This window comes from Peromyscus californicus, unplaced genomic scaffold (genome assembly GCF_007827085.1).
Source record: "Peromyscus californicus insignis strain IS unplaced genomic scaffold, ASM782708v3 Scaffold_4__1_contigs__length_199733344, whole genome shotgun sequence".
Lineage (NCBI taxonomy): Eukaryota > Metazoa > Chordata > Mammalia > Rodentia > Cricetidae > Peromyscus > Peromyscus californicus.
The window spans coordinates 178,437,876-178,465,738 of record NW_026294562.1 but is presented as its reverse complement, the minus strand read 5'-3'; the positions used below and the strand labels follow the sequence as shown (position 1 = coordinate 178,465,738).

Sequence of the window (27,863 nt, the reverse complement as noted above, 5' to 3'; positions counted from 1 at the left end):
TGGAGCTCTTCAGGCCCAAATCCAGCACCAGGACCTGGTGAAGGGTAGAGAGGCTGGGGCCAATGCTGCCGCTAGTGAAGGGGTTATTGACAACATGAACAACAAACATTTGGAAGGCAAAGCTCAGGAAGCCACACCCAGCTGGCCCAGGGTAACTAGGGTGCAGGGGCAAGATGGGACTAAGAGGACTAGGGAAAACAATTTCAGCAAAATACAGCAGCTGAAGCCATCAAGTCACAGAGTCAAGACACAAAAGAAGCCCACCATCCCCAAGACCAAGAGGAAGAAAATATACATGAGCTCAGCCACGACAGCCTTACAAAGCCTCGAACTCACCTCAGAAAGCACATGCTCCATGCAGGTCCTTCACACACTGGAAAAGAAGAGTGAGAAAAAAAACTGGCAACTCATCCACCAAGGCTCTGCTAAATTTCAAGTGCAACAAAGATCCCAGAACAAACCCAGGCACCACATCACTTCAGGATGTGCCATGTGATGGCTGAGGCCCTGATAAAATGCTGGGCATTGCTCAGAGACCAGAGAGCAGTGTTTGCAAGAAGCTCTCTCCATCCCACTATGAGCTGCCCCCACCTGGGAAGGTCAAGTTAGTACCTCTGCCTTTCCCAGCCCTGGACAAGCCTCAAGCCAGACTGGTTTCTAGAAAGCCTCTCACCCTGGCTTCACGCAGGTCCCCTGCAGTATACCCTGTGAGGCCTCATTCCAACTCGGCTCAGCCTACCATACTCAAGCCACCCAAACAGCTCCTGCCAGCACTTCTGTTGGCCTCTGACAAACCAGTTCTGCCCATTGTGACCAGGGCAACACGAGCTAACATAACAAACCCCATCCAGTCTTGTCCCAGGCCTCAGCCAGCTGTCTGTAGGCCAGAATCCTACAGGGCATCATCTCACACTTCACTCCAGAGGGAGCTTGCTTCTGCTGACAAGAACAAGGCCCCATCACCTCCAAAACCTCAAATCCAATATCTACTGCAAGACTTCAGGCACCAACCAATTCCATGGAGGAAAGTCCACATTCCAGGGCCAGTCATCTCACAGCCCATCACAGAAGAGCAGAGACCAGAGAGGGAGGCCATGAAGAGGCAGGCTCAACAGGAGAGAGAGAATGCTCTCTGGGAAAGCCACAGCCTTTCCTTCATAGGCAGAAGGATATGGAAATTTCTACTATTTTGGCTATTTCATGTAAGTTGTGGCCTAGATTCTGGAACACAGTACTATTCAACATAGACAAAGGGAGATATAGATACACATATACATTTATACATTGGATTTAAAGATCTGGGTGAATGTGTAGATAAGTAGGTACATATGTAGTTAAGGAGACTAATTGGTAGATGCAAGGATTTATATATATAACTGTCAGACATAGTTTCTATACTTGTAAATATTTGAAGACATTAAAAGTGACTGAAGAAACTAAAGTCAGTTATATCATCCACGAGTAAGTATATATAGAAGTCTTTGATGGTTTCTTCATACCTTTGCTACTATTCATGTTGCCAAACTAGAAATATGTGTTACATAAATATATCATATACTATAAATCACTGGTAGTGTTTATTTAAGGTAAAAGTAATTATTCTCTTTGACTTTTATTTTCAAATAAAATAAAAGTCTTTGAACTTGGTATGTTTCCTATAGTATATACTGTTATAGTAAACACACTCCTGTTCTCACCACACTTCCTCCCATTTAAAACCACTTACCCCAGTCCTTTAATCATTACTGGGTCTGGGACAAATCTCCTTCTGAAATTTCATGAAATGAAATACAGGATTCCATGTATACACTATCAAGCACCCACCTTAAAGAGAAAATATATAAGGCTGACCATCTTCTTGAGAAGAGTTTCATTTCATAACTATGTTTATCTCAAGTTGTTTCCATCTTTGAATTCATCCATTAAATACTTTAATTTATTTTGCATGTATGTTTGTCTGTGTGTCGTCCATCTGAATTCATGTGGAACACATGTGTGGAGTGCCCACAGAGGATGGAAAAGGGCATCATCTCTAGGGTCTGGAAATAAGAGAGTTAGAAAGCCACCAGGAGGTGCTCTGAAGCAAGCCCAGGGATTCTGCAATCACTCCAGTGTTCTTATCTACTTAGCCATCTCATGGAGCCTGAGTTGAATCCACATACTGCAAACAACATAACTTCATTTTCCCTATGGCTGAAAACACTTTACTTTCTTCAGACATCCCATTTTCTTCACCCATGGCTATGCTGTTGGACACTATGCTTGTTCTCCAAACAGTGCTGCAGTCAACATTGATGGGAAAGTACATCTCTAATATATTGAGTTCTTTGGAAAGGCATATATGAACCATGTGGTGGTCCAGGTTTTGGCTGTTGGAGGACCTGCCACACTGACCTCCAATCAGGCAGGAAAACTTCCCATCCCTTCCAGCACTGTATAGCATTCCTTTCTGTGAACTCTCTCAGTGGTGGCTCTCATTTCTTTTCTAGTTGGCCTTGGATGGCATCTAGGAGGTTCACATGCATGTCCTTAATTCCTCCTCAATCTGAAACTTTTTATGTCCTCACTCTCCTTTTTATGAAATTGGAGAGGACTGTCTTTTTCTTTGTCCTTTACTACCTGGGTTGTCTTCTTTCTTATGATTTATGTATTTTATCTAATTCTAAATAATCTAGATATTAATCTTCCTACTGAGGTAGCAATAGCAAAGATATCCTCCTGTTCTCTAGGACCTCCTCTCAAATAACTGTTTTTTCTGGCAACAAATGCTTTACTTCCCTGAGAGACCATCTGTCAACTACAGCCAGGATTTCTTGAGTGGCTGGTGTGTTGTTCCATTCTGGCCTGACTGTGAACATTCAAATCTTTCGCATACTCTGTGCTCTCATACTATCAGGGTTACTCACACTATGGCCTCTGAGGCATTTGGCATTTCATTTTACAGGGTGACACATAGGAAATATAACTCATTTATTTATTAATTTGCTTTTAATTTATTGAACCAGGTTCTCTCTCCATAACCCTGAATGTTAATGAACTGACTATGTTGTAGCATGAATCTTAAAGAGTCCTATTAATAAAAACAAACCTGAAGCCAGGTATTGGGATGAATGCTGGAAGATCAGAGAGACAGAACAAAGCAGAGCTTCCTCACCTCATCAATTCCTCAGCTGATGCTGTTTCCTCAGACTGGAAGCCTCTGAGCCCTTATCCAGATTAATCTCAGCTGAACTGCTTCTCGAAAGCCTGAATGCTTAACCAGCCTAGTTCCTGGTTTTCATGCCTTATATACCTTTCTGCTTTCTACCCTCACTTCCTGGGATTAAAGGCTCACTTTCTGGGATTAAAGGCATGTATCACCATGTCTGGCTGTTTCCAATGTGGTCTTGAACTCACAGAGATCCAGAGGGGTTTCTGCCTCTGGAATGCTAGGATTAAAGGAATGAGTGCCACCATTCTCTAGCCTTTGTATCTAGTGGCTGTTCTCTTACCCTAAATAAGTTTACTAGGGTGCACAATATTTTGGGGAACACAATACCACCACACTATGTTGGTAAGGCTAGCCTTGAACTTACTAACATCAGACTGCCTCTACCTCTGTCACTACCTCTACCTCTGCCTATGACTCGGCCTCTGCCTCTAAAATAGCCCTGGATCTACCCCTGATCCTGGCCCTATCTCAAGAGTGTTGAGACTAAAGAAATGCTCCCACAAACTAAATGGAATCAAGTTTCTTTCTGTCTATGTGGATATCCAGGTTTCCCAGCATGATTGGAAGAAGAGGACATGTGTAAGCCAAGGTGCATTTTTGGTACCTACCCCAAATCCTCCCAGAGACTTAACTGAATGTGTTTACAACTGGAACTCAACTCAGACTGATGTTTCTGAATATCTGCAGCTGTGGCAGAGATCCTAAGAATGTCATCCAGCTGTTGTAGGGGCCTAAGTGCAGAGGTGCACTGAGAGGAGGGGACATCCCACTTACCAGGGACTGACTTCTTCCTTGACTCTTTTTCAGTGTTGCAAAGGGAAACTTCCCTGGGAATCACACCTCAAGCCAGAGACTCCCTCAGCTGCAGAACAGACCTCTGCAACTCCTACACCCTGCATTCCCAGATAAGGACACCAACTATTGATGGGGACAAGTCATTAACTGCCCCCATCCACAACCTTCAGAAATCCTGGTATTGTCACAAGCTCCATGACTGGAACAGAAAATGACAACCTGCATGAGATGGCAGCAAATCTGTCAATGCCTCTGGATGCCTATGAGTGCACGAGAGAAAACCAAGACCCATCTCTCTTCTCTAGCACACCCCGACATGCAGCATCCCTTGCACTTCACGGATGCTGGGAGCCTAGGGCAGAAGCGTGCTTCTGACAATGCCACCAAGGAAAGCAGCAGTCATGGTCAGGATGAGCCTGGGACATGCACAGTGTGTTGGCCTCCAGCATGTACTTGCAGACATGACTAAACTGTTGGCAGAAGTTCACCTTCCCAACTGCTTAACTCCCTCTCTGAACTAAACCAATTCCAGGTTCCCACAGCCACCCAATGCAAAGACTCCATAGTCTTCGGGAGCAATCAGGCCCAGTAAAGATAAGGTGTCATCAGCACACCCTTAAACCAGTTCAGGATGAAGGAAGAGAGACACTCTAACCTGCTTCATGGAGATTCTCTAGCCAGAATCCATTATCAGGACCTTGTGGAAGGAGAGAGGCTGTGGCTAGTGCTGTGGCCAGAAGGAGATATTGACAACACAGACAAGCAAAAGGAGGGCAAAGCTCAGAAAGTCACACTCTGTACGCTCAGTAGACCTAGGGTTCATGGGCAAGATGAGACCAAAAAGAGCTAGAGAAATCAACTCCATGAAAGCTGAAGGAGCAGACGCCATCAAGTCAGAGTCATGGCAGAAGAGAAGCCCACTGCCCTCCACAACAAGAGGAAGTGGAATCCACTTGAGCTCAGACATCATAGCTTTAAAAAGCCTCAAACACCTCAGCATGCACATGCTGGAGTCTGTGAAGGTCTGTCACTCACTGTGAAAGGGTGAGAAGAAAACTGGCATCTCCTGAACCTTCAACTCTTTGTGCTACTCTGTGCTCTAATAGTATCAGAGTTTGTTACACTTTGGCCTCTGAGACATTTGTCATTACCTTTTTCCAGGGTTACATATACTAAACAAAATAATTTATTTATTAACTTACATTTAATTTCTTGAGACAGGGACCCTCTTCATAGCCCAGCATGTCCTAGAACTGACTACATCGAACAGGCAAGCATTGAATTCACAAAGATCTGCCTGCCTCCCCCTCTGCCTCCACCTCCATCTCAGCCTCTGCCTCCTCTTCTGTCTCCACTTCTGCCTCCTCCTCCTCTGCTGCCTCAAGAGTGCTGGGACTAAAGGAATGCTTCAAGAAGCTAGGTGGAATCCAGATTCTTTCTGTACATGTGAATAACATTTCCATGCATGTCTTGATGAAGAGGCCATGTGTACTCCAGGGTGCATTTTTGGTACGTACCTAAAATCCAAAGAGACTAAACCACATGTGTTTACAACTGTAACTTAACTCAGATTCATCTTTTTCTGACAATGTGCCTTGTTTCAGTTGTAGGCTGTACTTGCTACAATACCTGTGAAGCACTGACCTCTAATGAGGTTTGCTCATGCTATCCTGGGTATTTTCTGCTTTTGTGGTAAAGTTATGATTGTTTTTCTACTTCTAGGAAGTGGGGCATCTGAATTTTACTGAGGAATTGTATTCACCCTGTTCATAGAGTTTCATGAATTCATTGTAAAGGAATTTCTAAACGGTCTTAAATAAATAAAAAACACAAAGCCAAATATAGGGGTAAAAGCCTTAGAGATCAGGGAAATAGTGATAGCCACCAACCTTACCTCTCCAGCCCTGCAGCTACCAAAAGTGAGCTACTTTCTCTCTTACCCTCACCTTTATTGCCTTGCTGTTCTGTCTTCTCATTGGCTCTTAGCCCTGCTACCTCACTTCCTTGTCAATGCCTGTCTGTACAGACCTAAAGGTTTCTATAGTTGGTGCGGGGTTTAATGGCACCACACTAGGCTGTTCCCTGGTGCCTCCTTGAACACATAGTGACCCTGTCTGCCTTTTGATGGGATTAAGGTATGTGCTACCACTGCCTGATTCCTGTGTTTACTTAAAAGTGGTTGGCCATTTTCCTTTGGATCTCCAGGCATGCTTTATTTATTAACATGCAAATAAAATATCACCACAATTCAGCACAAATAAAACATCACCACATTTCCCCTTTTTGGTCTGTTAAAAATAAAGAATAAAATTTATAAATAATATAAGAAAAACTATATACAATAAGTACAACAACTATATACAATATATACAAGCAATAAATACATCAGCAATTTGACAAATTTAGAGAAAATATTACATTATCTACTCTATTGTTTGTGAGTTTAAAATGTACCTAATTCACTTTCTACCTGAACTTGTATTACCAACAGAAAATTGTCTTGTAATATTCCTTCAAACTTATATACTTTTCACCTCTTAGTGAGTTTCTTTTTTTTTGAAATTTCTTAAGAAGGAAAAATGTAACTATGGCTATCTAATCTTCAACTCCCTCAGAGACCAAGAAGGAAATAATATACCTAGTAAAACAAGAATTGCAAACAAGCAACTTCTGGAAAATTTTGAGTTGACAGAAACAGCCAGCTGTCTGGACAGTCACAGGTTTTCTGCAATGTTGGGGCATCATCTTCAGCCTACAGGCTAGCATATCTGACAGACTCATTTGTGAATTAGGATATACACAAGGCCTACAGCTCGAACTCACATTCGGCATGAGTATTCCATGTACCAGATAAAATTGAATTCTACCAGTGTCCTGTCATGATTCAGGATTTTAAATCCTGGAAATTGCTGGTGTTTCTGGAATTCCTCTGCTTATTCTTCTCAGCTTGTGGATGGCTTCATCTCGGCATCCTGTTTTTCTCCGCGTCCCATTCTTCTCAGCTTGTGGGTGGCTTCATCTCCTTTATTAAATGCCAGTCTACCATTGAGAGGTTAGACTCTCAGCCTAGTTACTCTTTCAAGAATAACTGTTTCAGCTACTGTTCCACTGCATACCAGAAGACATCGGTCCATTGCCTGTTGAGCTGCCTTCTTAGAAAGGGGCCCTGTACCTTTTCCAGATTGCAAAGGCCACTTTAGCAATGGTGCCATATAGTCTTGGCATCAGAGGATTCCTGCTGCTAAAGTCACAACCACACTTGTTTTGGCAAGGATCGGTAGTCCTTTGCTTTGTGTCCTCTTGGTCCATTTTGGATAGCATACTCTCAGCAGTTGATACGAGGGCACTTTGTTGCCCAGTGGCTAACTTTTGCCATAATGAAAGTTAACTCCATATGCAGTTTCTTCAATGCCCATATCTTCTCTGAAGTAGATTGGTGCTGCCAGGAGCCAACATGTCTCATAATCATAAAAAAAGAAAAAAATTGTAAGTTATTAAAACATTTAAATGCCATATTCTGTAGATCTCTGAAGGATTTGAAGATGACCTGTCTATCTAAAATATATCTCTGCTTAACCTTGAAAACACCTAATATGAAGACAAGTTCAACTGTAATGACTAACTACTAATTCTCATTTCTCTATATCCTAATAGTTGATAATAATAACTTTCAAGGATTAGCAAATTGTTAAATGAACTGTATAGGTACAATACTCTGAACAAGATTAGCAATATACATACAGCATTTTCTAACAATATCAATCTCAATATATATTATTTGTATACAATATATAAAAATCCAATCCAATGTAAAGTATTTAAAACTAGTAGTTGTCTTTTAAAAATAGATTCAATAATCTACTTTTTTATCTATATCATATCTATATCCTCTCATTTTTTCAGAGCAGATTCAATAATCTACCTTTTATTCTATCATTTCTATATCTTTTTTCAGAGTATATTCAATAATCTACGTCTTATCTATATCACCTTTTTTTCCAAACAAGAATCTTAAATCTAATCTCCTTTGTTTAGCCCTTTTCCTGACCATTAACTACAACAACTTGTAACCAAGCCTCCTAAACAATGACAACTACCCCAAACCCAAAACCCATTGAAAAACCAAAAACCACCTGCCCCACCTCTTGGGAATGTGGGCATTGTGCTCTGAAAAATTGCTTTCTGCAGTTTGTGGGTGATAGCATCTTTAGAAGATTCTGAAAAGATAATTTTTGGGTTAATTGTCAAGTTCCAGGGGAGGTAGCTATATCATGTGTTGTCCAGTCTTGGCATAATGCCCAAGGGCAGGGCTTATCTCAAGTCCTTGTTCAAGTAGTCTTTGAAACAGGATCTTCTCAGCTAGCCATCTCGAAATTGTTCTGAGCAGTTTGTAGTCCAAAGCTGATCTTTGGGTGATGTTTGTCAGCTTAGTGGTATTATTATCGTCCATATGGAGTCATTGTAATGGGACCCCATCATCTTTCTGGAGACTTCAAATTCGAGGTTAGGCCTGGTCATGATTCCCTGCAGAAAACTGATAGAGACTCCAACACAAAAACATGTATAGGCAGCTAAATTAAGCCTTTTTCTAGAATTAGTTAGTACTCTATATGACCAATAATATCATGACAAAGTTATATACATATATAAATCTTGTAAATTTTGATATAAAATTCATAATTTAAGAAAAGTTTAAAGACTCAAAATAGAATCAAAGAATTGAGATAAGTGGCAAAAAAACAGTTCCTTAATTTTTTGGTTATCTTCTGTCCTATATCAGAAGATGGCTCTTTCATCTGACATGATACAGAGATTTTCCGATTTCCTTTTAACAACATACGTGGGTTTAGAGAAGGAAAGAGTCATTCTCCAACTTCAAAGCCAGCTTTAATTGGTAATTGAACTAGGACTACAAAAAGACCATTTGTGTTAGTTGTCTGTAGAGAAGAGCAGAAACAAACATTTACGAAGACTTAAGAAATTTTACATGTGATACACCAGTAGGCCAAATTACTCTTTTTCTTGGGACATTTTTCTAGATGATTTGTCCTTTTTCTTCAGATGTCTCATTTGTCCAGTGTTCTTCAGATTCCTTGGTCTTCATTCTCCTGAAAGACAAAAACAAAAAGGCTTCCCCGAGCCTAACTTTGGAGAAGTTCCCTTTTGGCAAGTTATATCTGATTAAATAAAAAGGCATTTGTTAGTGGTATAAGTTAGTTTAAATTGGATGGTCATGCTGGTTGATGAACTATCACCTCTTCTAATTAAGAGGTCTCTCTTGTTCAAATTGAACCTATATCATTTTTGATGGTATCCACAGCTTATCTTCTCCTATAGAAACAAAAGCACAATCTCCTTCCCAAAGTAACACATATCCTGGTTTCCATTCTGAGGTCAGCACATCCTTAAAGTATATAGGTTGATTTAATTCTGCAGTTTTTTCTATTATCCAATGTCTCTCTGCAGCTATTGTCCCTTTCTCATTAGCACTGAGAAAATTCAAAGTTAATAGAGCATCATGTAATCTATTTCTGGGGGGGTTTGTTGCCCCTTTCTGTTTATTTAGCATATCCTTTAGAGCTCTATTTGATCTTTCTAAAACTGCTTGGCCTGTAGGATTATGTGGTATAACTGTAATATGCTTTATATTATAATAAGCAAAAAAATGTTTCATTTTATGAGAGTCATATGCTGGAACACTGTCAGTTTTAATTTGTGTAGGTATACCCATGATGGCCATAACTTCTCGCAAATGCATGATTACAAGATCAGCATTTTCAGAACCAAAAGCATTTCCACACTGAAATCCTGAATAAGTATCAATGGTATAGTGTACATATTTTAGTTTTCCAAATTCTGCAAAGTGAAACACATCCATCTGCCAGATTTCATTCCTCTGAGTACCCTTTGAGTTACATCCAGCTGGTAGCAGAGTCTGGTTATAAAAGGAAAAAATAGGACATTTCCTTACAATATCCTTAGCTTGTTGCCATGTTATGGAAAAATTCTTTTTTAAATCTTTACTATTGACATGATGTTTTTTTATGAAATTCTGAAGCCTCCAGCACATTTCCTATCAATAATTTATCAATCTTGTCATTACCTTGTGCTAGAGGGCCTGGCACACCCATATGGGATCAGATGTGAGTTATATATAAGGGATGCTTCCTATTCCTGATTATATCTTGTAACTGAATAAATAGTGAAGTTAATTCTGACACATCAAGGATAAATTCTGCAGTCTCAATATATAATACTACTCTTTCAGAATACTGAGAGTTGGTAACTATGTTGAGAGGTTCTGAAAAATCCGTTAATATCAAAGAATATCATACAATTCCATTTTTGAACTGAATTATAATGACTTTGAACCACTTTACTTAAATTTTCAATTTTTTTTCCTGCTTCCTCAATTCTGTCCCATGCATTCATGGCTGCCATGCGGCATAGAATTAAGGTTTGATTATCATATAAACATTGTCTTTGTATATCAGAGTATTCGCCTTCTCCAAGAAGTTGATCCTGGGCAATTTCCACACCTCTACTTCTACATGGTGTCTATTGCCTTAGCCTCCTCCTTAAGCCATTGTCACCACTGTAATTGTGCTCTGGATTCTAGAACATCTGTTACCAACTCTTTCCAGTCCTGAGGAATAATCCTATTACAAGTTGACCACGAGTTTAACATTTGCTTTAAAAACAGAGAATGCATTCCATAGGATACTATAGCTTCTTTAAATCTCCTTAAATCTAACATTTTCACTGGAGTCCAATCCGCTTGTACATGCCCTTGAGCAGGTAGTTCCTGTAAGGCTACCAGATGAATTAAGTTTGATTGTTTGAAAAGATGCTGTCTCTCTGTAACCATATAATGCGCTCCTGAAATAATTTCACCTTTAAAGTCTTCTGCCTTGGTCTGAATTTCTCTATAATTCATTTTAACCTTTTTTTCTCAAGTTTTTATCTTGGCACTTAACTTGACCAATCTTTTTAATACTAAAATAAGGATAATTAAACAAATAGTAGTTATAACTGATGTTTCCTACATCCTATCAACATTAATTATCCTCTCATTTAACTGTACAGTTTTCAGGTTGTCTAATGAATTATCAAACAAAGACTAATTTCCTTTTATTGAAAAATATTTCCTATTTTATAATATGGAAAAAATGTTCTCTTTTAACTAGTTTCTCCCTTTAAGATATCTGATACCTTAATTGACTTACCAAGTCTGCATAGAACAGTAGAAGTCCAAGGGACTTTCAAAGCAGCTACCTAGCATGGTAGCAGTCCAAAATGGGAATCAGAAAGACAGAGAGAGAAAGAAAGAGACAGACACAGAGACAGAGAGATGGAGATGGAGACAGAGACAGAGAGACAGAGACAGAGAGAAAGAGAGAGAAAGCACCTACTAAAAGCTAAAAACTAAATAAAAAGTCCAGCCATGTGCTCTGGCCTGAATCAGGGGCTCTGTAAACACACAAGCAGTCCAGCTACTTGCAGCTCTGCAACCTTGCAGCTCCAGCAACATGAGTAGGAGATCTGGCTGCAAGTAGCTCCAGCTGCATTTAGCCAGATCTCATGTAGCTCTGGCCAAGCCAGGGGGCCTGTAAACCCTGGCCTATAAGGCCATCAATGTTTTTTTTAATGAACTCTTGCCATGTGAGCACCAATTGTAGATGAATTTCTAAATGGTCTTATTAAATAAGAAACACAGAGCCAAATATAGGGGTGAAAGCCTTAGAGATCAGAGAAATAGAGAGAGCCACCAACTTTACCTCTCCAGTCCTGCACCTACCAAAAGTGAGCTACTTCCTGTCTTACCCATGCCTTTATTGCCTTGCTGTACTGCCCTCTCATTGGTTCTTAGCCCAGCTACCTCACTTCCTTGTCAATGCCTGTCTGTACAGACCGCCAGGTCTCTATGGTTGGTACTGGGATTAAATGCGTGTGTCACCATGCTTGGCTGTTCCCTAGTGTGTCCTTGAACACACAGAGACCCTATGCCACATGATCAAATTAAGAGTGTGTGCTACCACTGCATCACTTCTATGTTTACTTAAAAGTGGCTGGCCATTTTCCCCTTGATCTCCAGGCATGCTTTATATATTAACATACAAACAAAATATCACCACAAATGGTGTATCTGTCTTCACAATACCTAAACCCCAACTACTGTGTGGGACCAAAATTGTTCATTCTAAAAAGGGCTATTTCCGAAGTCATCCATGTAGAAAATATTAACAAACCCATCATTAAATGATCCTAGTATCTGTATACGATGATCCTCACAGGGACAAATTTGGGTACAACAGAATAATGAAAAGCAAAGGCTTAAGGAGGCCTCTGGGGTTATGCTCTCTGTGTGGCTTTAATTACAGATTTAGGCACTGCCATGAGACTACTGTGCTTCACTTTACATCTTAGGAGCAATAGAAATGCATTTGAATAGATATCTTCTAACCTTGACATTATTTAATCTTGATGTTTTCAAACTTAGGGTCTTGTAGAATAATTCTTATTAAACAAAGCTCAGGAAGCATTTTTGATATTAAAGCAATTCATAGAATGCTGTACTTGTATTGAATCCTTCTCAATAACATTAGTTCTCATTGTACTTTTCATTGAACATATTCTTTTAAAACTGTATATTGTATTCCGAGCCCAGTAACTTTCCCTAACTGTCACCAAAAATCTTAGGCATTGACATCTGCTTGACATCATTGCCTCCCATGTCATGAATGTAACCATGGAGATATGTGTAATCTAGGATCCATATACACAGACAGCATCAGGAGATATTTGTCTGGGAATGGATACATATGATATAGTATGATTATCATGAGTTACAAGAACTCTCCTGCAATCACCTTGACTACATTCATTATTTTAGCTGAAATGATTCTGTTGTGTGTAGACATCACATATTCCTTCTCCATTGCTCTCTTATTGGAAAGCAAAATCAGCTAACATAGATATTCCTGAAAAATGCTGCAATCTATGCTGATGTGCAAAGCAATAACATGTTCAATTCCTTGGAATAGTATAGATGGGAAATGATATACACATAGTGATGGTGTTTAAAGTGACCCCATACTGAAATAGAGAGAGAGTAGAATACTTCACATTATACCCACCAACTTATTGGTGTTTCCTGTGGAAGCAATACTTGGAAGGCTCCTACTTTCAGTTAACTCTCCACTTCTATTCTCTAGCATCAAGAAAGACCATTTTCCAATGGGCCTGATAGTCAAATGCAAGTAACGTTTAGAATGACAAGTCAAGTTTTCATGAATCTCCATGGCTCCTTCTACTATGTACAGTTAAGCTTCACAGCCACAGACCTGTCTATCACTGTAACTTTCTGTTCAATTACTTTCTAAGGTATCCATCCATCCAAGGTAATCACTGCTAACATATCACAAGGGGATGTTCACTTGATTTTGGAATAAAAAGCCATGCTACACTATTCTACCCCACTGCTCTAGTTCTCAATTTGATTGGACTACTTGTAGGACAATCCCTGATCTTTGGATGGACTCCTTTGTGCATGATCCATTTCTGAGTACCAGCCTGCCATCTCACCACAAAAGTAGCCACTGAGACTCAGCAGCTGAAACAATGACAACTCTCTCCAACAGCAACAGAAACAAATGCCAAAGGATGGCCAGCAAGGAAGCAGTAGCTCAGTGTAAAAATGGTCCTACTGGAAAGTTCTGACAGCTCATGTGAATGCAGGAGAAGAGCTAAACAGGCTCCAGGGTCATTTTCAATGAGGACTGACAGACACTGTCACAGTAGTGCTTGCTGAGACAGATTAAGAATTGTATATATATGCACACTACACCCATGCCATAAGACAGTCTATGAATTCACCAGTAAATGACCAAAAAGGATAACAATCAAAACCAAAATGAGGAAATACACAAGATTTCCCCATATTTCATTAATATTTTGCATTCCTGTCTGTGAAGAAACACTGAGATGGGAAATGGGTTGTTCTCTTTTTTGCAAATATAAAGGGAAATTGTAGGATAAAAGAGCCAGCCAAAGAAACACACAGTGACCCTGAAACCATGACTCTAAAAGAAGAGCCAAAAGCTTAAAAAGGGCCAATAAAAGAAACAGACCATAGCCCTGAAACCAGAGCCAAAAGGTTAAAAATGGCCAGTGAATAAAAACACACTTGGGACCTGAAAACAGAGTCAAAGAAACACACTCTGCCCCTGACACACTCAGCACAAAAACCAACCAATCCCTTAGGAAGAAAACTAATCAATCCCTGAGCACAAAATGTAAGTAAAGAATCTCTGAGTTTGTCCAAACTCAGGGATTGGAATCTGAGCAATTCTCACCCTGAAAAGCTCCCCCACTAAGAAGCTCTACTACATAAACCCTGTACACGTTCAGTTGGGAAAAGCCTTTTTCCACTCTGTGAGAGGAAGCAACCTTCCTGGATTCTTCCCCTCTAATAAATCTCCTGAATGAGGTTTGGGTGAGACATTCTTTTGTCAGAAGGGAGCAGAGCAGAGAGGGAACATTAGGCACAGTAGAGAAAAGCAGAGCAGAACTGTAACTTTTGCTGGGGAAACCTTCCCCTAACAAAGCAGAGTGGTTGCACTGGGGAAAGCTTTAACTGGAACAGATGTAAGCTGCTAGCTTAAATTGACTTTGTGCTATTGCTTGGCACTCAACTGCCAGGATCCCATTCCAACAAGCTGCAACACTTACAAAAACACCTACATTGCATTTTCATGTAACCCACCACCACATGCCAACAAATTCCTTCCTGCTCCAGGTGTTCCAGTCCCTTTTAGCCCTTTCTCAGAAAAAAGCATGGCAGAGAATGCTCGAAGCCCAGGATTCTGCAGAGACTGTTGCCAGGAGGAAGAAGCTTCAGTAACTGTCACACTCATTATACTTGTGGATGAAGAGAGAAGGCAGCCAGACTCAATGACTAACAACTTCAAACTGTAAGAAGGGAGGCAAGATACAAAGAATGCCCACGTGTCTGAGACAAGAGTGAGATACAAGATGAGCACCCAAACAACAGGGGTTACCCCTCAAGTGCTTACTACAACCAGCAGCCTCCAATTACAAGCATCTTCACGATGAACAGAAGACCACTGCTTCTGGAAGTTCACCATGATACTTCTCACCACTCTAAGGATACAGGTTCACCCTAGTCCAAGAATCAAACCCTACCAAAAAGGGATGAAAAGTAGAGAAGGGAGATGTGAGACCTGCCTGGGTCAACACAGACTAAGGAAGGTCTCTGGGACAAGAAAACAAAATAGAAGATTCTTGGAGTTCATCATCAAAGGTGCATCAATACCCTGTTCTTCAACCCAGTCAGAAAGGAGCCCTTTGATCTCTTCCTTGGGTCATGGACAGAGGATGACAGCTCATAAATCAGATCAAGTGAAACGGTTTCACACCCACGTTTCCTTCACAAAGGAGATCCTCTCTTTCTTGCCCAAGGCTACTGACTGTATGTACAGTGTATGATGATGGGACACTCTATGCTGGAAGGTGACACCTCATGGGAACAATAGACACAGCTTCATCGATAAACCTTATAAGAAGCTCTGCCAATACTCTGGACTAAACCTCATGAAAGGGTTCATGACTTCCATGCCAAGATTGCCTCTTTCACTAGCCCACACCTCAGCCTCCATGGCTACTTTTGGATTCCTGGCATTCTCTCTAACGAATCCCATGTGTTAGCTCAGAATCTGACCTTCCCATTGGCTGCTGCCCTGTTTATGACATCATTCTCCCTCTAACTCTACCATTACCTGGTGGGTTCTTGGGGTTGCCATGACGATGCCTATAAACAAATTTGCATCATCACAGGTCACCTGTGACCAGTGACCAGTAAATGCTGTCTGATACCAGACACACTTGCCACTCAGGTCAGCTGATCAGACAAGAACAACCAATTCTCTTGCTCAATTGTACTGTGGATTGCTGATACTCTCCCTCCGACCATGGCAGGTAAAGAAAGAAACTTTAAAACATTTCTTTTGATCACTTCTCCCCTTATTTTTACTATACTTTAAATCTTGGTTTAGTGGGGATACCATGATGCTGGTAGAGTTACCTGGAATTAAATGTCACATTCAGATTTGGTTCTTACTGGGTTTAGAATACATGGAAATGAAGAAGACACACTGCAGAGATGACACTGGAGGTACTCAAAGGTAGTATGGAACTGAATGTTACAGAATACCACAGATTAAATAAAAAGACACAAGACATTGTCAAATCCCATCCCGTAATTATGCAGTCACACTGTTGAGATTAGTCAAGGTAAAGTTTTCCTGTCACATATAGAAAACAATATCCAGCTCTGATCCCTGGCTCTTACACTCTTTCCAGCCCATCTTCCAAAGCATTCTCCACATCTTTTGAACACTGATTGTGTTGGATGTTATCAACATGGGCTGGGTACTCCATAAACAGTTGTTCTCTGGACGAGAACTGACACACCACTGTTTTGCAAGGATTCTCACAAGGATTCCCAACTAGGAGAGTTACAAGAAATTAACAATTACTGTGGAAGTGTTCATTGAAGAATCAATTTAACCAATTATTAAATTAAGAAGTAATCTTATTCAGAGATGAAGTCCACAATACATTTGTAGTCGCAAGACATCACATGAAACACAGGCAATCAACATGAAATGTTATCAGCAGGTTGTATTCATGTAGTCATATATGTATATGAGCTGAATGGTTATATAAAAGTAAGAGGTAATGACTTACACAAAAAGTAGTGGGGAACAGAAGGAGCTAGATGACCAAGGGATTCTTAGCTGAATACAGTTCTTATATATGAAATTCTTGATACATCATTTCATTAAGAAAGCTCAGAGTAGAGCCAAGCCTGGTGGACATGGAAAGTACCTACAATGCGAGCACTCTGATGCAGAGGCAGGCCAGTCTGTGTGATTTCAAGGCCAGACAGATCTAGGTAGAGAATCTCTCTCTGTGCATAGAGGAAGATATGCACAGAACAGTGCAAAGGCACAGGCATGAGAAGCTGTCTAAGGTTCTCCTACTTTAAACACTTCTGTTCTGGGACACAGGTGTGAGGCAGTACCACAGCAGGTATCAGAACAAGACAAAGCAGGGCAAAGAAGGATGTTTTCTAGTCAGAGCAAGGGTCAACATGGATCAACTAGGAAGTGCATGCCCACACAGGAAGAACAGGCAGCTCATCAAATGAGTGTCATCCTACCCATTACCACGAATCATTCTGAACCATTTGTTTGGCATATGTGAGGGAAAATAGGTCTCAGACTCTCCTAGACAGGACAAACTGCAGATAACAAAGCTCCTCATGGGAAGCCACACAGATTCCATCTCATTGTTCTTCCCACTTTCCTCTTCCTTCTTACAGAAAATTTCCAATGTGCACCTTTCTTTGGGACAGAATGTGCTCTGCAGCCTTCTGCGCCTGTGCTGAGGAATGCCATGCCCTTAGCAGGAAGTGTGTGCAACTTCTCCAGGGTCTCTACCCCAGCTGTGAGCTTAGCATGGCTCCTGCCACCAGACTCCAGCACTTGTTGCCAGCAGCTCATGGACAGTGCCTACCCCTACTTACCAGCTGGCACAACCATGGTGACTGCACTGACTGGCTATGGCCAGAGCTCTGCCTCAGCACTCTCCTATCCAGGTGTTCTCCAGTGGGATCCCATGGGAAGCACTGACAGGAAGGGAGCTACACTCCAGGACTTCACTGTAACTGTCATTGACCAGAATACCACATTCTCCTCCTTGTCTATGACAGCCCAGGGTGATAATATTTTAGGTCCCAATTCCTTAGTCCTCTCCTATTCAACACTATCTACTAGCCTTGTTCAAGCCACACCATCACAGGTGCCTAATCAAGGATACAGCCTGGCACCTTCCTACCAGGAGGGCAGCCAGGTCTATTACAATGACCTCAACAGCCTGGGTCCTCTGAATGCTAGAGAACTCAGGCAGTGCCTGCAGGCCTGTAGCCCTGTGATCTATTCTGGGCATCAGGCATCAGGGATGGTGATGATGCCAAAGGATATTCAGTCAACAAATGTCCAAACACCCTTCTCCATCTCTGCCCTCTACTATCCCACACCTGCTCAAGACCTGCCAGACAATAGTCTTCAAGTAAAGCCAGCCGGGAGGACAGAGATCAGCACCCAAAGCAGACACAACTCAAACTTTCAGCAGTGGATGTCCTCAGGGAGAATGGATGGGAGTCCTGAGAGCTCAGCCTTGGCCTGGCTCACCATCCCCATCTTCAGTCTTATAATGACTGACAATGCAGGGCAATGATTGGCACCCATCCTCTATTAAGACATGTTCAAGGACACCACCACAGACACACGTCACTGACTTAGCTAATCAGTCCCATGCACCGTTACACAACAATAACCTGAGGGAAGCCTTCATTGGCAGTGGATGGGTTCTGCAGGAATGTAAGGAGTCAGGGATGAAGGAAGTGAGCCAGGCCATGGTGGTTGGGAAAATCTTGTAGCCTGACTAACCAGCAGCCAGAGTGTTTTTCTTTATTTATACAGAATTTAGTTAGCAGACATTCATGATGTTCCAAATCATTGATCATATCATTTTTGGTTTTGGACACCTCCTTTTGCTCATCTTTTAGTCATCATTTGTAAGCTATGACCAAACAGAGTTATTGTTTCCAATCATTTTCCCTCAAGTTTTGACATCATTAATAAACAGAGTAATCATTCTTACTCAGTAGCCCCATAACCATATTTTTAATAATCTAGAGGCATACGATAGCCTGTGCTCAGGCCTGATGCTTTGGTTACTTCAAGGACACTAGACCAAAACCAAATCCTCAACCATCCTGGGCATTTTGTCATGTCCCAAGCAATGTATTATTAACTCTTAGTGGTCAGAGTGCCCAGGAGTAATCCTTAGGCTAAAGATGCTGCAGTTATTATTCAAATTCTGACATAATACAATCAATGTTCACATTTATCTCCTTATAGAATTTGTCTATATGTTTAATCCTGGCATTCTGTTGTTCCTTGGTCATGTAACATTATACTGGCTCTACATGAGCTAACTTCTAAGACAGGGAGGTTGTAATACCTCATACTTTCATCATCTTTCCACCCCATACTTTACTAATCAATATGTCTCTATGTAGGGCAGAGCTTTATGTCACGTCATTGTCTGAGTGTACTGTGGGAAGAGCCTTGTAATCTGAACTGTGGACAATTCCTCTAGCCCACCGAATCTTGTTGACCTTATTAATTTTACTTTGTTTTGAATAGCTTGTCCCTGTGTAAGTACAGAGACAGATGTTTCAAGAATATCTAATAGCCTCATGAAGAAACCTCTGGCTTTTTTATGTGTCACAACATCCAAGGCATAAAGAAGACCTTCAAGTAGATAAGGATATCTCCCTCAAAGTGTATGTGGGGGGAATAGTATGTTCAGGACTTTACTGGGTAAGCTTAGAAGCAGCATGCCTGGGAGAAGGCATAAATGATTCATAAGGAATTTTCCATCGATCCAACATACCCAAATTGTACAAATATTAAAAGTGCCCCATTAAAAGGATAACAGGTGAAAAACAAAGGTGGCATGGCAGCCATCATGTGGCTCAGCTTTTCTGGATCTTTGTCAAGCAGCAGTTCTGGCTTTATAACTTCTGCCATTCCATTCAGATATGGCTGTGTCAATCACCTACTTCATAATCAGTTGCTCAGTGCTATAGAGGTCACCAAGGCATTTCTATTTGGTAGACCTTTATATTCTCTGTGCTGAATTCTGACTTTAGAACAGTGCAACTCCAAATCTGTCCTAGAGGAAGTATTACTCCCAGATTGCAAGTGCTGGCCCTGCCATTCTCTTACAAGCATAAGTGCATTGAGAGTCCAGTATACCCAGTGTACCAGTGTACAACTGCTAAGTTGGGCAAAGCTTCTCTCTCTCTCTCTCTCTCTCTCTCTCTCACTCACTTTCATTGGCGCTCTCTCTCTCTCTCTCTCTCTCTCTCTCTCTCTCTCTCTCTCTCCTTTTTTTTGCAATGGTTATTCAGAGGTGAGCCCAATCTATGCATGATCATTAGGATATAGTAGCTACTACACAGTCACACAAAACTAACATTTCATCTTCTTAACCCAATTTTCATATCATTAAAACAAGACGGTGAAATGTGGAGCTGGAGGAAATCCAAGGTTGTAGAAATGATTGCCTTGCAGGAGTAAGGAACTGGGTTTGGATACCTGAACCCATTTAGAAACTGGGAGGATTTGAGTAATGCCGAGAGTTGGAAGACAAGGGTAAGTTCTTGAAAATTATGGACCAGACAACCTGCCTGATAGCAAACTTCCACAGAAATGAGGGTCACTCTTACAGAGACATGGGAAAGGAAAGGGAGGACCACACCCCAAGGGAATTCTGTCACCTCCCCATGATCACTATGCATTCACACAACACACAAACACCGAGGAAAACACAAACATCTGAGAAAACATGGTATCACATGGTTACCAGAAATAAGACAGTGGTCACAAGTCTTCCAACAGGGGTGCCGCCTGTGCTACTCAAGCAGAGCTCATAGGAATGCCTTCCCCACTGCTGTAGGGGTCTGAGTACTGAGGTGCACTGAGAAGTGGGGAGCACCTCACTTACCAGGCACTGACTTCTTCCTTGACTCTTTTTCAGTGGTGAAAATGGACACATCCCTGGAATTGACAGCTTCGGGCCAGATACTCTGTCTGCTGCAGAGTCCAGACCTCTGCAATGCCTGCAACCAGGATGTCCAGAAGACACCACCTGTCCATGGGGACTGGTCATTAACTGCCCCCATTGACAGTTTTTTGGAATCCTTCCCCTTGCCTCCTGCTCCAAGCTTGGAACAAACAGAGAATAACGACTTGGATTTGATGACAGCTGATTTATCAACTCCTCTGGATGCCTATGAGGGCATAAATGAAAACCAAGACCCATCATTTCTCCCTTTAGCACATGCCAACATGCAGCAGGCCCTGGACTACACTGATTCTGGGAGCCTAAAACAGAAGCTTTCTCCTGACAATGCCACCTTGGGAAGCAGCAGCCTTGGTCAGGATGAGCCTGGGGTGCTGCAGAGTGTGATGGACTCCAGCATGGACTTTGCAGACATGACTACACTGGTGGCAGATATTCACCTTCCCCGACTCTTCCACTCAATCACTGAAATGAACCCATTCCAAGATCCCACAGCAACCCATACCAAAGACATCAGAAGGGATGGGGACGAGGAAAGCATCATCAGTCTGCCATTGGACCACATGAAAAAGAATGGCCAGCAAGTCTTGGAGATGCTTGATGGACCTTCTCAGGCCAGAATCCATTCAAGGACGTGGTGGAGGGAGAAGAGGCTGTGGGCAGTGCTGGGTCCAGTGAAGGGGCTATAGACAACATGCCCTAGCACATGGAGGGCAAAGCCTAGAAAGCCACACCTAGCATGCCCAGCAGAGCTAGGGCTCAGGGGCAAGACAAGACTTAGAGAACCAGAGAAAACAACTCCACGAAAACAGAGGAGCTGAAACAGTCAAGGAACATGTCAAGGAGGAAGAAAACACCACCAAGCCAAAGAACCAGAGGAAGAGGAATCCACCTGAGCTCAGCCATGACAGCTTTAAAAAGCCTCAAACTCACCTCGGCATGCACATGCTAGAATCCGTGCAAGTCTTTCACCCACTGGGGAAGAAGAGTGAGAAGAAAACTGGCATCTCCTCCTCCTGGGCTCGGCTAAACCTCAGCAGCAACAACGATCCCAGGACAGGCCAAGACACCACATCCCTTCTGGATGTGCCAAGTGATGGCCGAGGCCCTGGTAAAACCCCGAGCAATGCTCAGAGACCAGAGAGCAATCTCCACAGGGAGTGTCCATCTCCATCCCAGTATGAGCTGCCCCCACCTGGGAAGGTCAAGTTAGTACCTCTGCCTTTCCCAGCCGTGGACATGCAACAAGCAAGACCTGTTTCTAGAAAGCCTCTCCCCCTGGCTTCTCGCAGGGCCCCTGCAGTATGCCCTGTGAGGCCTCATTCCCACTCGGCTCAGCCTACCACACTCAAGCCATCTAAACCAGCTCCTGCCAGCACTTCTTTGATGGCCTCTGACAAGCCAGTTCTGCCTATTGCTACCAGTGCCACATGACCTAACATAAGCAAACCCATCCATTCATTCACTGGGCCTCAGCGAGCTGCCTCTAGGCCTGGACCCTGCAGGGCATCATCTCACCCTTCACTACAGAGGGAGCTTGCTTCTGCTGACAAGAACAAGGCCCCATCAAACCCCAAACCTCAAATCCAATATCTACTGCAAGACTTCAGCCACCAACCAATTCCATGGAGGAAAGTCCACATTCCAGGGCCAGTCATCTCACAGCCCATCACAGAAGAGCAGAGACCAGAGCGGGAGGCCATGAAGAGGCACAAAGGGAGAGAGAGAATGCTGCCAAGTACACCTCTCTGGGAAAACCGCAGCTCTTCCTTCAGAGGCAGAAGAATATGGAAATTTCTACATATTTTGGCTATGTCATGTAAGAGCTGGCCTAGACTTTGGAACACAGTACTATTCAACATAGACAAGGTTAGATACAGACACAGATATACAAGTATATATTGGATTGAAAGACTTGGATGTATGTGTACATATGTAGGTGCATATGGAGTCAAGGTGATTAATATGTACATCCCAGGATTTATATATAAATTGTCAGACATAATTTCTATACTTCTAAATATTTGAAGACACTAAAAGTGACTGGAGAAGCACCCATGAATAATTATATATAGAGTGATTTGATGGTTCCTTCATACCTTAGCTATTATTAATTTATGTTGCCAAAGTGGAAATGTTTTCCATAAATACATCAAATGCTATAAGTCAGTGATAGTGTTTATTTAAGATAAAAGTATCTAGCCAAAATATGTAGTGGAATTAAAATTATTCTCCTTGACTTTTATTTTTCACTATACTGGTTTGGTATGTTTCCTATAGTGTATCCTGTATAGTGAACATATACCTGCACTTGCCACACTTACTCCCATTTGGAAACACTCACACCAGCCCTTTAATCACGATTGGTCTGGGACTGAGCACCTCCATGAATTTCATGATGAGATACAGGATTCCATGTATACACTATCAAGCACCCAACTTAAAGAGAAAATATACTATGTAGACTATCTTCCTAAGATTGATTGAATTTGATAACTATTTTTATCTTAAGTTGTATCCATCGTTGAAATTATCCATTTAATACTTTAATTCATGTTGTGTATGTGTGTGTGTGTATGTGTGTGTGTGTGTTTGTGTGTTTTCCACCTGAATTCCTGTGGAACACATGTGTGGAGTGCCCTCAGAGGCCAGAAGAGGGCATCAGACCTCTAAGGTCAGGAATTAAGAGAGATTGAAAGCTACCAGGATGCAAGCCTGGGAACTCTGCAAGAAAAGCAAGTGTTCTTATCTACTGAGCCATCTCATGAGCCTCAGTTGAATCCACATACTGCAAACAACATGACTTCATTTTCCCTATGGCTGAAAAGACTTCACGTTCTACGAACAACCCATTTTCTTCACTCATGGCAATGCTGTTGAATACCATGCTTGGTTCCCTAATATTCTTGAAACGGTGCTGCAGTCAACACTGATGGGCAAGTACATCTCTAATATATTGAGTTCTTTGGAAAGGCATATATGAACCATGGGGTGGTCCAGGTTTAGGCTTTTGGAGGATCCTCCACACTGACATCCAATCAGGCTGGAAATCTTTCCATCCTCTCCAGCATTGGATCGCATTCCTTTCTGTGAACTCTCTCAGTGGTGGCTGTCATTTCTTTGCTAGTTGGCCTTGGATGGCATCTAGGAGGTTCACTATGCATTTCCCTGGTTCCTCCTCCATCTGAACCTTTGTATGTCCTCACTCTCCTTTTTATGAAATAGGGGAGGACTGTCTTTCTCTTTGCACTTTACTACCTGGGTTGCCTGATTTCTTATGATTTATGTATTTTATCTAATTCTATATAATCTAGATATTAATACACTTACTGAGGTAGCAATAACAAAGATGTCCTCCTGTTCTCTAGGACCCCCTCTCGAATAACTGTTTCTTTTTTTTCTGGCCACAAATGCTTTACTTCCCTGAGAGACCATCTGTCAACTACAGCCAGGATTTCTTGAGTGGCTGGTGTGTTGCTCCATTCTGGCCTGTCTGTGAACATTCAACACTTTTGCATACTCTGTGCTCTAATATTATCAGGGTTACTCACACTATTGCCTCTGAGGCACTTGGCACTTCTTTGAGAGGGTGACACACAGGAAATATAACTCATTTATTTGTTAATTTGCTTTTAGATTCTCGAGACAGGTTCTCTCTCCATAACTCATTCATTCAACAAAACAATTGTCTTCCCTCTAGACCTGGAACTCCTCAGTCACAGGAGATTTTCTGGTGGATTGCAGTACAAGATAAGAATTCCCTTCTGTGCATGTGTACACATATCAAATTGGAGAGTTATTGTAAATATATTTAACAACTGTCCTTTCTCTGTACCAGTGTATACATCTCTCTTGAAAATTACTATGTGGGGGAGACAGCCAACAACCTAATAGCACAATTCCTGACCATTCTCACTCAAAATGATGGAAGAGCCTGCTTGGTCTATGAAAGCCACCCAGGTGGCTATCGGAAAGGGGGTTCCAGCTCCAGGCAAATCTGAACTTTTCCTATCCTGCAAATCATTCAGTTTGACCCTTTTCTACTTTCTTGCTCACAACTTACAACAGGATCACAATAACTTTCATATTTTAGGAGGTACTAAGGACCTTCATGGCCAACATCTCCTGAGGTTTAAGCCCTCCTCTAGCACTTATCATTTAGCAGGCATCTGTCTTTAGGGAGTGCCATTTTTCGACCCATGCAAGATACCATCTTTCAAATTATTTAACTTACATTAACTTTTCTTGGAGATGCTGTCCCAAAACAATATCTTATCATATTTTTTTGTTATCTTTTGAAAGATTTTTCTTTTGTAAAGAGGTACAGAAGGTTAGTAGGTACTGAGAAGTGAGGACTCAGAAAAGAATTAGAAGGAGTACAGGGTGTGGAAACTAAGATCTCTATAGGTTGTTAGAGGACATAAGTTCATTGTTACAGTGAAAGAAAAATAATATGCAAATATTTAAAACTAAACACAGAATTGATGAGAATTAAATACAGAGAACAGTTCTATCTATCTTATCTAATTCTCATTTTCTTTCTCCACTATCAGAATTCAAATAACACAAATCCCGTGATGTTCTACTCACTTGGTTCTAAGCTACTATAAGAGGACACTTTTTTTACTGATGGATCTACAACCAGAAGCCTGGATGAACCTTCCAACTTTCACTCATTGCCACTTGGAATGTGTCACATTATCTGACAAGTGGTCAGTGATGAAGGAAACTGCAAGGGTGAAAGACAAAGGCATCCTGCTGGCCTATGAAAAAGAACAGTCTTATGGCAGAGTTTTGCCAAGCACAACAAAACATGAAACAATCTGCATGGAGGAACAGTTCTACTGAGCTGGGCATGTAGCTGATAGCTACAGCACTAGCTCAGTGTAAAAGAGGTCCCAAGGGAAAGTTCTCACAGCTCATGTCAATGCAGGAGGAGAACTAAACAGGCTCCAGGGTCATTTTCAATGAGGACTGACAGACACTGTTATAGTAGTGCTTGTTGAGGAAGGTAGAGTAAGAAATATATATAAATGCACACTACACCCATGCCATAAGACAGCCTATGAACCCTCCAGTGAATAACCAAAGAGAATGATAACAATCAAAACCAAAATGAGGGAATACACAAGATTTACCCATATATAAACAAAATATCATATTCCTGTCTGTGAAGATACACTGAGATGGGAAATGGGTTGTTCTTTTTTCAAATATAGAGCAAAATTATAGGATAAAAGAGTCAGCCAAAGAAACACACAGTGAACCTGAAACTTTGTTTCTTTATCTCTGAAAGCAGAGCCAAAAGGTTAAAAGGGCCAGGAGAAGAAACACACTTTGGCCCTGAAACCAGAGTCAAAGAAACACACTCTGCCCCGACACACTCAGCACAAAAACCAACCAATCACTGAGCAATACAACAAACCCATCCTTGACACAAAGTGTAATGAATCTCTGAGTTTGTCCAAACTCAGGGAATGGAATCTGAGTAATTCTCACCCTGAAAAGCTTCACCCTGGAAAAACTCCCCCACTAAGAAGCCCTACATTAGCCCTGTACCTGTTGAGTTGTTAACTGCCTTTTTCCATCCTGGCAGAGGCAGTCACCCTCCTGGATTCTTTCCTCCCAATAAATCTCTTCAGTGAGGCTTGGGTGAGAACTTCTTTGCCAGAATGGACCAGAGTAGATCAGAGAAGTAATACTAGCCAGAGAGGAGCAGAACAGAGCAGAACTGTAACACTTTTCCTGAAGAAACGTTCCCCTAACAAAGCAGAGTTGTTACACTGGGAAAAGCTTTCCCTGGAGCAGAGATGTAAGCTGCTATGCTTAAGTTGACTTTGTGCTGTTCCTTGGCTCTCAACTGCCAGCCAGGATCATTTTCCAACAAGCTGCAACACTTGGAAAACACCGCTTTGCTTTTTTCATGTAACCCACTACCACACACCAACAAATGCCTTCATTCCCCAGGTATTCCAGTCTCTATGTAGCCTTTTCTCAGAAAGAAGCATCTTAGAGAATTCTAGAAGCCCAGGATTGTTCAGAGACTGTTGCCAGGAGGAAGAAGCTTCAGTAACTGTCATACTCATTATACTTGTGGATGAACAGAGAAGGCGGCCAGACTCAATGACTAACAACCTCAATACTGTAAGAAGGGAGGAAGATACAAAGAATGCCCCTGTATCTGAGACCAGAGTGAGATACACAGTGAGTTCCTGAATAACAGGGTCTTCAGAGACTTGCCTATCTCAGGAAAACAAATACCAGAAGGAGATAAAACATCAAGAGCTAGATGAGTCTGGGCAGCAAAGAGCAACAAGTTTGAAAGAGGTAACGTGCAGCCAAGTTCACCATCAGTCCCTCAATTGCTTGCTTCTAGCACCAGCATCCCATTACAAGCATCTTCACGATGAACAGAAGACTACTGCTTCTGGAAGTTCACCATGATATTGCTGACAGCTCATAAATCAGATCAACTAAAACAGTTTCTCGCCTGGGGTCCCCCCCACCCAAATGTTCCTCTCCTTCCTGTTCTAGCCTACTGCCTATATGTACAGGGTATGATGATTGAGACACCTTCTGCTGGAAGGTGACACCTCATAGGAACAATAGACACAGCTTCATTGATGAACATTATAAGAAGCTCTGCCAATACTCTGGACTAAACCTCTTGGGAAGGGGGACTTCCATGCCAGGATTGCCTCCTTTCACTAGCACACACCTCAGCCTCCATGGCTACTATTGATCTCCTGGCATCCTCTCCAACCAATCCCATCTGTTAACTCAGAATCTGACCTTCCTATTGGCTGCTGCCCCATTTATGACATCATTCTCCCTCCAACACTACCAACACATGGTAGGGTCTTGGGGTTTCCATGGAGATGCCTGTAAACAAATTTGGATCATCACAGGTCACCTGTGACCAGTGACCAGTGCTGTCTACTACCGGACACACTTGCAACTCAGGTCAGCTGATCAGACAAGGACAACCAATTCTCTTGCTCAGTTGTACTGTGGATTGCTGATACTCTCCCTCCAACCATGGCAGGTAAGGGAAGAAACTGTAAAACATTTCTTTTAATCAATTCTTCCCTTATTTTTATTATACTTTTAAATCTTT

At 41.8% G+C, this 27,863-nt stretch overlaps 1 pseudogene; it reads left to right on the top strand.

Annotated features, from left to right (window-relative positions):
• Window positions 1–15,996: 15,996 nt before the first annotated feature.
• Window positions 15,997–24,688, top strand: LOC128124128 (uncharacterized protein C2orf78 homolog; annotated as a pseudogene).
• The last annotated feature ends 3,175 nt before the right edge of the window (window positions 24,689–27,863 follow it).